This window comes from Crotalus tigris, unplaced genomic scaffold, assembly GCF_016545835.1.
Source record: "Crotalus tigris isolate CLP2741 ecotype Arizona unplaced genomic scaffold, ASM1654583v1 scf7180000017666.27876245, whole genome shotgun sequence".
Classification (NCBI taxonomy): domain Eukaryota; kingdom Metazoa; phylum Chordata; class Lepidosauria; order Squamata; family Viperidae; genus Crotalus; species Crotalus tigris.
The window spans coordinates 2,566,288-2,577,457 of record NW_024096551.1 but is presented as its reverse complement, the minus strand read 5'-3'; the positions used below and the strand labels follow the sequence as shown (position 1 = coordinate 2,577,457).

Below are 11,170 nucleotides of genomic sequence, written 5' to 3'. Positions count from 1 at the left end.
ACAGTCCTCCTTTTGTAAGTTCTGTCCTCCCTTGAAAAGTGTCCTCCTACATTTCCTCCTTTTCAATATTTGAAGACTAATCTGCAGGGCTTTTTTTCCCCCTCATAGAACGCTCAGAATAGCGTTCCAGCATGTTTTTTTGATTTTTTTTTTTCAACTTTTGCATGAGCTGTGCTACTCCCACTATTGGCTTTCGAAAGCCAATAGGAATTGCTACTGAGCGCGCCAAAACATCCGGCCAGCAAACTTTGCACATGCAAGTTGCCTGTATTATTGTTGCAATGAATAAAATGTTTCTTTTATTTACAATATTTTTTCTTCAATTTATTTGTGTCCTCCTTTTCATTATAAAAAAGTTGGTCACCTAAGTAATATAAAACTTTGGGTATGTATTTATATATCAAATTTGGAGATATCCGCCCATGTCCTTTGCAAAGCGATCTGGCTGGTATCAATGGGAGAGATATTGAAAGAAGTACAATATGTGAGAAAGCAATTTGGAGAGACTATAGTTTAAAGTTTGAGCAATTTTGCTTAAAGCAATGGCATAGTCAACAAAACGTTACACAAGAGTTATGTGGGAAATATATCTTCAGCATTGAGGCAGCCAAAGCAATATTGAACATACATCTGAATGATCTGCTTTTGAGTGAACAGGGGTAGGCAGCCCCATGCACCTTTCTGCCAAAATAATGTCTTTGCCTCTTAAAACTTTGCCTTTAAAGCTCAAAAAGACTTTAAAAATGTAAAAAAATATCTTTAAAAGCCAGTTTCAACACTCAGATATTCTTCTCCATAGATGAAGTGTTGGACATGGGATCTGATGACGAATCTGATGAGATATATTCTGGCACTGGAGACATGAACATTGAGACATCACCTGTGGAAATGACCACAATAACTGCTCAAGGTATCATAATTGCATGGCATGAAAATTCTGGCAGTTGAAACTTAAGTCATGACTTTATTGAAATATTCTTAATTTCTTTTAGGTAATGCACTGGTGAAGGGAACTATCTTGGAACAAATCCTAACTACAGCAACTGGAATTCTGATTTTTTTTTCCCCTTCTTTAGCAGCATTGCTTAAATATACATACCAAATTCCAGCAACTGGAATACTGTTTCCCCCCTCCTGCATTTAGCAGCATTGCTTAAATACAGATGCCAAATTGCATGCATGTACACGTAAAACTAAAGCATATTAAAGGAACTTTTATATGATGTGAATGATTTATTTCAGGGAACTTTAGGCAGCTCTCCTGCTTCCCCATATATTGTAGTTTTTTCTATCCTAGATATCTACAAACCATACAACATAACACATGATCTATTTCTGTATTTTCACTGCTTTTTTGCTGCAAGAATTTTTTCTGCAGGAAACTATAACTAGTTACAGTGGTGTTGCCGTATATCAAATTTGGAGATACCCCCACCCATGTCCCTTGCAGAGTAGGTATCAATTGGAAAGGTATTGAAACACGTACAATATGTTAGGAAGCAATTTGGAGAGACTATAGTTTGAGCACTTTTGCTTAAAGCAATGGCATAGTCAACAAAACATTACATAAGAGTTATGTGGGAAATATATCTTCAGCATTGAGGCAGCCAAAGCAATACTGAACATACATCTGAATGATCTGCTTTTGAGTGAGCGGGGGTAGGCAGCCCCATGCACCTTTCTACCAAAATAATGTCTTTGCCTCTTAAAGCTCAAAAAGACTTTAAAAATGTAAAAAAGTATCTTTAAAAGCCAGTTTTAACGCTCAGATATTCTTTTCCATAGATAAAATGTTGGACATGGAATCTGATGACGAATCTGATGAGATATATTCTCGTGGTGGAGACCTGAACATTGAGATATCACCTCTGGAAGTGACCACGGTGATATCTCAAGGTATCATAATTGCATGGCATGAAAACTCTGGCAGTTGAAACTTAAGTCATGACTTTATTGAAATATTCTTAATTTCTTTTAGGTAATGCACTGGTGAAGGGAACTATCTTGGGACAAATCCTAACTACAACAACTGGAATTCTGATTTTTTTTTTCTTCTTTAGCCACATTGCTTAAATATACATACCAAATTCCAGCAACTGGAATACTGTTTCCCCCCCCCCTCCTGCGTTTAGCAGCATTTCTTAAATACACATGCCAGATTGCATGCATGCACACCTAAAAATAAAGCATATTAAAGGAACTTTTATTGTAGGTGAATGATTTATTTCAGGGAACTTTAAGCAGCTCTCCTGCTTCCTCATATATTGTAGTTTTTTCTATCCTATATATCTACGAACCATACAACAAAATGCATGGTCTATTTCTGTATCTTCACTGCCATTTTGCTACAAGAATTTTACTGCAGGAAACTATAACTTGTCACAGGGGTGCTGCTACAAAAGAAACCCTACTTTTCCCTTAACCTGCCATACTATAGATCATGTTGACAGATGTCATGTAGGTATATATATAAACAATTACTGATATCAAAACCTTAATAGATTAGAAAAGGTACAGTGTACACATTATCTTAAGCCAAATATTAAAATCCTGGATATGTATTTATATGTATATCAAATTTGGAGACCGCCAGGCCTCTCACACAGCAATCTGGGTGGAGGCGCTGAAAGAACTACAAGATATAAGGAAGCAATATGGAGACTCTACAGTTTTGCTTAAAGTAATGGTACAATCAATAAAATGTTACTTAAGTATGATGTGGGATATTATATCTTTCTTCAGTTTTGATGCAGCCAAAGTAATATTGAACATCTGAATGTCTCTGGAGATCCTCAGTCATGCAGTCATAGTTGTCTCAAAGGTGTTTTTTCAAAAAGGCACCTGGATTGTTTTTTTCCTGAGGAAAATAATTAGATATTTCATTTCCCATTCGAGAAGATTCACCATCCTGCCATAACTGATAAAGCTTCTGGAATAATAAATGAAATGTCTTCTTCGTCCTTAGGAAAAATATAATCCAGTTGTGTTTTGAAAAAGCACCTTAAGACATACATCTGAACAGGGATATTGGATTCCATATACTTTTCTGCCAAAACAATCTGCTTGCTTCTTAAAGCTCGAAAAGACTTAAATATTGTAAAAATTCTGTTTAAAAGCCATTTTTAACACTCTGATACTCCTGTTCATAGATGAAGTGGTGGACATGGGGTTTAATGACAAATCTGATCAGATATATTCTGGTGATGGAGACCTGAACATTGAGACATCACCAGTGGAAGTGACCACAATGACTCCTCAAGGTATGATTATAAGTGCATTGCATGAAAACTCTCGCAGTGGAAACTTAAATCATGACTTTATTGAAATATTCTTAATTTCTTTTAGGTAATGCACCAGTGAAGGGAACTATCTTGGGACAAATCCTAACTACAGCAACTGGAATTCTGATTTTTTTTCTTCTTTAGCAGCATTGCTTAAATATATATACCAAATTCTAGCAACTGGAATTCAGGCTTTCTTTTCCCGTTTAATAGCAATACTTAAATATACATGCCAAATTCCAGCAACTGGAATACTATTCCCCCCCCCTTTAGCAACATTGCTTAAATACACATGCCAAATTGCATGTATATACACATAAAAATAAAGCATATTAAAGGCAATTTTATTGTTGAATTATTTATTTCAAGCGATTTTAGGCAGCTCTCTTTTTTAATATTTTTATTCATAATACAATTAAAACAACAATGGACAAACATGACATTCCAGAATGAATTTTCCTATCAGCTCCTATCATGGTACAAAAGCTTAATACATCGTTCTTAACCTCTATATAAGCCTCAGCTTCTATACAATTATATATACAATTATATGTACAGTTATATATATCTTTTAATTCTACCATTAACTTGAAGTCCGAGCAGTTCTCCTTAATTCATACCAACGGTAAAATTTGCCCCAGATTTCGAAGTATTCGTGTTCTGTCTTGTCTTTCATAATCATTGTAAGCCTGTCTATCTCAGCACATGATAAAATTTTATGCAGGATCTCTTCTTCCGTTGGAGTTCCCTTATTCCTCCAATTTTAAGCAAAAACCAGTCTGGAAGCCGTTAAAATGTGTAGCATTAAATAAAGTACGCCTTTGTCATGCTTTGCGTAGTTAAACTTAATAGAAAGAGTTCTGGTTTTGGTTCTACCACTTGCTCTAATATTTCTTCCAACCATACTTTAATCCTGTTCCAAAAATCACAAGCTCGCGTGCATTCCCACCACATATGATAGTAAGTTCCACTTGTCAGATTACATTTCCAACATTTAGGGGAGACATAGGCAGCTCTCTTATAATATTATGAATTTTCAGGTTTGTTGAAGCAATGGGGAAGATCATTAATACAACGTGTACTTCCTACTAACTAAAATTCCTACAAATTGTATGAATAATTAACAAGCTAAGGTATATAAAAAAAAGTTGTACAATTAACTGCCTATAGCAATGGTGGCGAACCTATGGCACAGGTGCCAGAGCCGGCACTCGGAGCCCTCTCTGTGAACACACGTCATTGCCCCAGCCTTGCCTCCCCCCATGATCCCCTCCTCTCCAGCAGCCCCCCTGAAGGAGAGTTGCCCTCGAGTGTGGTCCATATGGAGCAGTGCAGTCAAGGACATGTCAGCCAGGCAGCGTAGACAAGACTCTGCCCTCACACCCATCATGCAGTTGATGCTACAGGATGCAGGCAGAGGGTGTGGCCGCCATAGCGCTGCTGGGCTGCCTGGGCGATCTGCAGTGGGCCCTGGAGGCAATGAGTAGTCCTGTGGACAGGCGGGGCGGGGGATGGAGGGGCAGAGCGGGGGCACAGCAGGGAGGTGGAGCGGGGGTGGGGTCAGTTTTTGGGCACTCAGTCTCTAAAAGGTTCGCTAGCACTGGCCTATAGTAATCCTTGTGGTAATTTAAATATAATTTATTTTTATTTTCTAAAAAAAAACCCTGCTTAGCTCATAAGTATAGACAAATTATAAGAATGGTTTAAATGGGAATTATATTCTCATTTATCCATTTTTTGTTATTCTTTTGATAAATCCGTTTTTCTAATTGCTGTTGGTGTCATACAAGCATCTCAAATCTATACATATCTATTTCAAAACAATTCTCATTGAATTTAGTGATGTAAGAAAGCAATTTCTAATAAGGCAGGATAATGCTCTAAACCAATAATCCAAGTTTTATTTAAGAATTCTAGAACATCACATTTTATTTATTTCTTTGTATGAATGTAGTAAAGTGGTTGTGAATTTCAAATGCAAATACATTTAGAGAAGAGATATGTTCCCACTTTTCACACAATTTCATTTTTGTAGTAGCCAAGCAGACACTGTAAAAAGGATGTTAACATGACACATGCTTACTGTAGCAAGTGAGTAATGTTTAAGTTAGAAGACTTAATTTACTGCAACAGGAATACATGTTTAAAACCCATTGTGCTCTAATTCTACAATCTAGAGCAGGCATGTCAATACTGATGCATCATACTGAAATTGCGCCCACCCCATTGCTGGCAATGGGGAAAAAGTCACGATACATTGCGTGACATCACATGATGTCGCGAATTTGACATGCCTGATCTAGAGCATGTGACATTCATTGGCACCAATGTGCTTGTGCCTGTCTCTGACCCCATATTGATTTTTTTAAAAAAAAACCTAAGTAGCAAATATAACAAACCACAAAAACATTTATCATTTGTCAGCCTTTAAAAAGGATCTAAGTAGATCCTGCAGCAATAAGATTTTATAAGCCTTCCAAGAAGATAGAAACCTTTTTGACATAGATTTGAAATAAATATCTTTGACAAATTGAGTCTTGGGTAGCTTAAAGCCAATGGTAAAAGGCAGAAGTAAAAAACTGTGTCCTAGGAAATTGTTGATTAAACTTTTCCAAATCCTTTATAATTGGATGAATTTAATGAGAGAGAAATGTAAAAATTTATGATGTATTAGGTTACTGATCTTTGTAACCTAGCTCTTAAGACTTGGCTAAGGAAAGCTTTTTTGAATCCTAAAACTATATGGCTAATTTTTTGTTTAATCAGATAGCATATCTGAATGTGAAAAGCAAGGCTTCTCTGTTAATTAAGCACTAGCTGAAGAAAGGAAGCAGACCCACAGAGATTAGCTGGAAACAGCCTTGGGAAACAGCCATCTATTGAGCTGTCAAGAAATATTGTGAACACCCCATTAATTATTTGCAGATTTTACAGTTCAGTGACCTTGATGGCTTTTTAGTCAAAATAATTCTGCTGCTCTGTAGAAATAGACCATAGAATATTGTCTAATAATTGTGTGCATGAGTGTATACACACCCACCTCACTCTACAAGTTTTACTTATATCTTTGTCTTAAAAGATGACAAAAACCATCTCTTTATGAACAGCTTTTATTTAGTTATAGAAGTGTAGAAGATTTTAGAGGTCAAGCTTTGTACTCCATACAGAATCCACTAGACTAGAGAATCTCTGACAGCTGACCATGTAGGCCAATAGCAAAGGAGAACTCATTCCTTTGTATATCGTCTTGTTACATTTCTTAGGAGGTTAAACAGGAAGTTATTTATGACATAATCTGAAATATCCCTTGTAGTTTTAATCCATTGATTCTGGTCCTATAACACAAGCAACCATCTTTTACTTCAAAAATTGTTTTCTGTTAAAAAAAAGATAGTGATTCCACCATTTAGGGATGGAATCATTACCTTTTTCTTACTCAGACTTTAGCAGTAGTTGTGGAAACTATAAAGCACGGGTGTCAAACTCGCCACGTCACGTGATGAGTCATAAGACTTTTTTTGCATTGCCGCATTAGGGTGGGTCCGGCTTCAGTATGATGAAACCGACCCAGAGGCTGGCAGTTTGACACCTCTGCAAGGAATCCAATCTTTCATGCCAACAGATTCTCTACAAATTATCATTACAATCAGTACAGAACAACTTTACAGTATTGTCCAATTGTTCTTTATTATTTCAGAAAATAAGGCAGACATTATTTTCTAGATTTGCAATGTCCCATAACCAAGAAATCAGACCAGCAGCCTCAAACTACAGTAATTGTCCTTACAAAGCTAGCGCAAATAAATGTGGGAACAATTGGCACATTGCTTCAAAAGATCAATTTTTTAAACTTTCAGAACAAAAGCAAAAGAAATTTGAAACATAATAATGTGTTCACAATGCATACTAAGTCAGGGTTAGCCCAATTTTCTGAGTAAATGACACATTGTTGTGGGAAGTCACCCCCCCCCCAGAAAGAAATATTTTTGGAAATATTTAAAAGGCAGAATATATTCCTCTAAAGGATTTTAAAAGCAGAAACCAACCCCACCCACAAGTCTCTCTGTCCCAAACAGAAACCAGGCCTGCAGAAATGCAGATGTGATAATGTCAGAAAGATTTGAGTCAGGAAACTGGGATTAGGAAGAAAGATCCCTAGAATCAACAATCCCTCATACCAAAAATCTAAGAGTCATCAGCTACAGCCCCAGGGAAGCAGGACTGACCTTTGGGACATAATAGGATTAACCCATCACCATCAGAATACCAGAAAGGCACACTCAGACTCAGGTCAAAGTTCATGTCACAGGAACAACTCCAAACAAAAGACTCAAGAAGGTATAAAAACCCACTCCCTATATGTGCTCTCTCTCTTTTCTTCCAGAGCCATCTTTCTGTCTCTCTTCTTCAATAAACTGCAACCTTCTTTCTAAAGCAGTCACCATGTTGTTTATTCCCCGCTTGGACTGAAGCATGATTACTTTTCCTTCAACATTGTCATATGGAAACCATGGTTTACAAATTCCATCCATTGTCTCACCCAACATACTTAAGTCACTGAGTGGTTTGTCTGGCTTAGATAATAGCATACAAAGATTATAGCCCTCGAAATGATATGCTAGATTTCTTCCCCCAATTTAAATGGACTCCAGAAGATGGTAGAACACAGGAAGGCCTGGAGGAACGTTGTCCATGTGGTCACGATAGGTCGGACACGACTTCGCAACTAACAACAATCATAGAATTATATATTTTTCATTCTATTCCTTCACTTTTTCCAATGATTTTCTAGGCGCTCTGCCATTCCTACCATTACCACGTGCCCCCATTTACCCTTCCGCGCCCAAAAGTGATCTAGCCCGCAGCTGTAAGAAATGCCCTCCTCCCGTTTGATTTTTACTCTGCCTCCTCCCGCTCGCCAAGCGGACCGAGGGCGTTCCCTTTCTATTAGGAAGCCGCCGACCTTTGCTTTCCTTTCCGCTGCTCGTTCTGCGCATGCTCCCATTCCTTGAAAAAAGGGAAGCGACGTGAGAAAGGCAGCGAATTCCGAGCAACAGGAGACGGAGGGGGGAGGAGAGGAAGGAGCAAACGATCAGCTGAGTTTGATTTGTCCCGTGATCTCCGGTGTCTGCGCGTGCGCGTGGTGGCTGGCTTGTCTGTCCGAGTGAAGATGGCGGCCTCCACAGCTCAGCTCTGAAGTTGACTAGACGAGTTTCGAGTAGCCGAGAAGTCCAGCTAGGAAGAGGCTGCTCCGCAGCACCACCTGAAATAGTTTCGAGTGTTGCTGGCTCGGTACGTTTCTTTTGTTGTGCAAGGCTTGGGAAACCTCGTCAGCGGCGTCCAGGTAAATGGATGGAAGGACGAAAATGGCAAGACAGATTCAGGAAAAGCTTTGCAAACAGCGTGGATAGGAAGAAAAGGGGGGTAGTTAGGGATAGTCTTCCTCCTTTGTGAGCCGAGTCTCCGTATGCCGCCCGCCTCGTCTCCTCCCCTTGCATAGAAATAGTAAATGAGGAAAGGCAAGTATCCAGCTCTCCCCTCCCCCCGCTCCAAACTTTTCTGTGAAATTTCTGAGCTTTCTTTTAGCTGGGCCCTAGGCAAGAAGTGAATTGTTCATATGTTCATTACCATGGAGGCATCCATGTATCTGAATTTATTCCCGTGACGGCTGTAGCATCACACTCCCCCTGGCTGTTCCTGCTCTAATTGGTTCACGTGCTTCTTGCCTGAAGCTTTCAGGATAGCGAAGGCAGATAGCCAAAGCATCTCTTCCATATCTACTCCTTGTCCACCATACACAGCATCTTCATCTGCCCTTTCAGAAAAGTATACAGTAGTAGTAGTAATATAACTTAAGCAGTACAGCTAGTTTATGTTTTTAATTTTTAAGCATTTTTTGCAATTATGTGTGCCAGAACGTTTAGCTTATAATACTTGGTAATTTTGGGTCATGAACCAAAGTTGATTCAACGGATTTCAGGATACTGTTATGGAAATATCTTTTTTAATTATCCATGGTGGTTTGAAGTTCCTTATATTGTATTTTTGTAAGGGCTTGCAGAGAACTGATGTTTCATAAACAGTAGTCTTTTTTAGGACACAGTAAATGTGCCTGTGTACTGCAAGTTCCCCTTTTGAAGAAAAAGTAACTGTTCTTACACTGAGAGCCGTATTTGGGGGGAAGCAGAGAGAACTATCAGTGCTGTACAGCTAACAAACTTAAAATATATTTGTGTTTCTTTTTTGGCAGGGAAGGTACTATATTTGAAATGTCTAAAACAATTGCAGAATTTTATCTTGCATAAGGGAATGTTTTTTTCTGATTAAGATTATTCAATCATTAATACTCTGTATGATATTACCTTTTGTATTTAGGATCTATAGCTACAGGGTGGTCTATTTACTTATTTATTAAATTTTCATGCTGCCCATCTCACTGCATTTATGCATTTTCTTAAAAAAAAATCCACCCCATTACATGCATTCTATTCTGAGAATTCATTACCTATAAAATAGGTTTCCTGCAAAGAAAGAGTTAGTGGCTTGTAATTATGTATACAGTGTTATAGTTACCCTTTTTATGGCAATTAACATGCAAATTATGTAATATTCCTGACTCTGGATATAGATAAACTAGGCCTCTGCTAGCCCTTTGTACTCTTTTTTTACAGTTTCAGGAATAGTTTAATATCTATAGTTTGGTGAAAATGCTTCTGACTATTTTCAAAAGTTATTTGCAGATTTTAATTATTCAAGTTTAGCAAATTCTGTAAATTACAGTATATTTCCATTGATCTTATATTGACTGCTTAGTCTTAACTGTTTTGATATCCCCCGTGTTTAATGTTTAGTTTTACAATGAATTATTTCAGTATTTTAACAAAGTGAAAACGGTAGATATATTGTTCAATAAACTATGATAACTCAGAACCAATCCCTACTAGATTTGGGAAAGCTTTAAGTATACATCTTTAAGAAATGTATTCATGAATTTGAGTTCAAGATACATTATTTGAATAAGATTCTATTAATGTCTCTAATTTTCCAGATTCAGTTTTGTATTTTATATTTAAAGAGGCAAAAAAAAATTTCACTGATTTTCAGATTGATTAATAATAGGAAAAATATTTCCTTTCAAAAATCCTTTGTGTTTAATAAATCATTACTGTGTATTGCACTGTTAACATGTTATGCATATTCTTTATTTTGGGATAATATTTGAGCATCACTTTTTAATTTTAATAAAACTAGACTTCACCATTCTCAGCTTTTTTATGTATGAAACAGTACATAACTCAATAAAAACAGCTTAGGAAGTATTTAAAATACACTACAATGTTTTACTTTTCAGCAGAGTTTCTTGGTTTAGAAAAACAAATGAAATTCATAAATTAGGTCAATGGTGGCGAACCTATGGCACGCTTGCCACAGGCGGTATGCAGAGCCGTCCCTGTGGGCACGCATGCCATTTCTGGGCTCCTCCCCCTCTCCATGCATGCACAGTCCGGGAATAGCTGCAAGAGCTGGGAGGGGTGAGGAAACGTATAAAAGGAGCAGTTTTGGCAGGAGAGTGAGTGAAGTCAGAGCTGCCATCTCCCTTCCGCAGTGTAGCCCCATCGGTGTGAGCGGAGATGACCCCGGGACAGCTGGAAAGGAGCCCTCACTTGGTGCAAGTCCTGTCTACAGGGTGGCTTTGACGGGGGCGGCGGCTGCTGCTCTGAGCCCCTTGGCCAACCACACAGAGAAGCGTGAGGATGGTCGGCAGAACTTCACTTCTGGATCTTCTGCCTGATAGTATCGGCCCCCACACACAGAAGCCAGCGAACGCATGGGGGCCAACAGTGTCTGTCAGCAGCTACAGCATGTGACTGTCCTGCATAATGGTGGAC

The 11,170-nt window shown here is 38.2% G+C and overlaps 1 protein-coding gene across 5 annotated transcripts in view; it reads left to right on the top strand.

Annotated features, from left to right (window-relative positions):
• The first annotated feature begins 8,378 nt into the window (after positions 1–8,378).
• The window catches only part of DNAJC13 (DnaJ heat shock protein family (Hsp40) member C13), a 75,483-nt gene continuing 72,691 nt past the window's right edge, over positions 8,379–11,170 (top strand). For 2 of the 5 annotated variants that reach the window (XM_039336198.1, XM_039336197.1), the window contains exon 1: positions 8,381–8,625. The gene's annotated coding sequence lies outside the window, so the exon portion shown is untranslated. Of the gene's footprint in view, positions 8,626–8,650; positions 8,801–11,170 lie in introns of those variants that run through there. The other 3 variants (XM_039336195.1, XM_039336194.1, XM_039336196.1) reach the window with 3 other exon arrangements.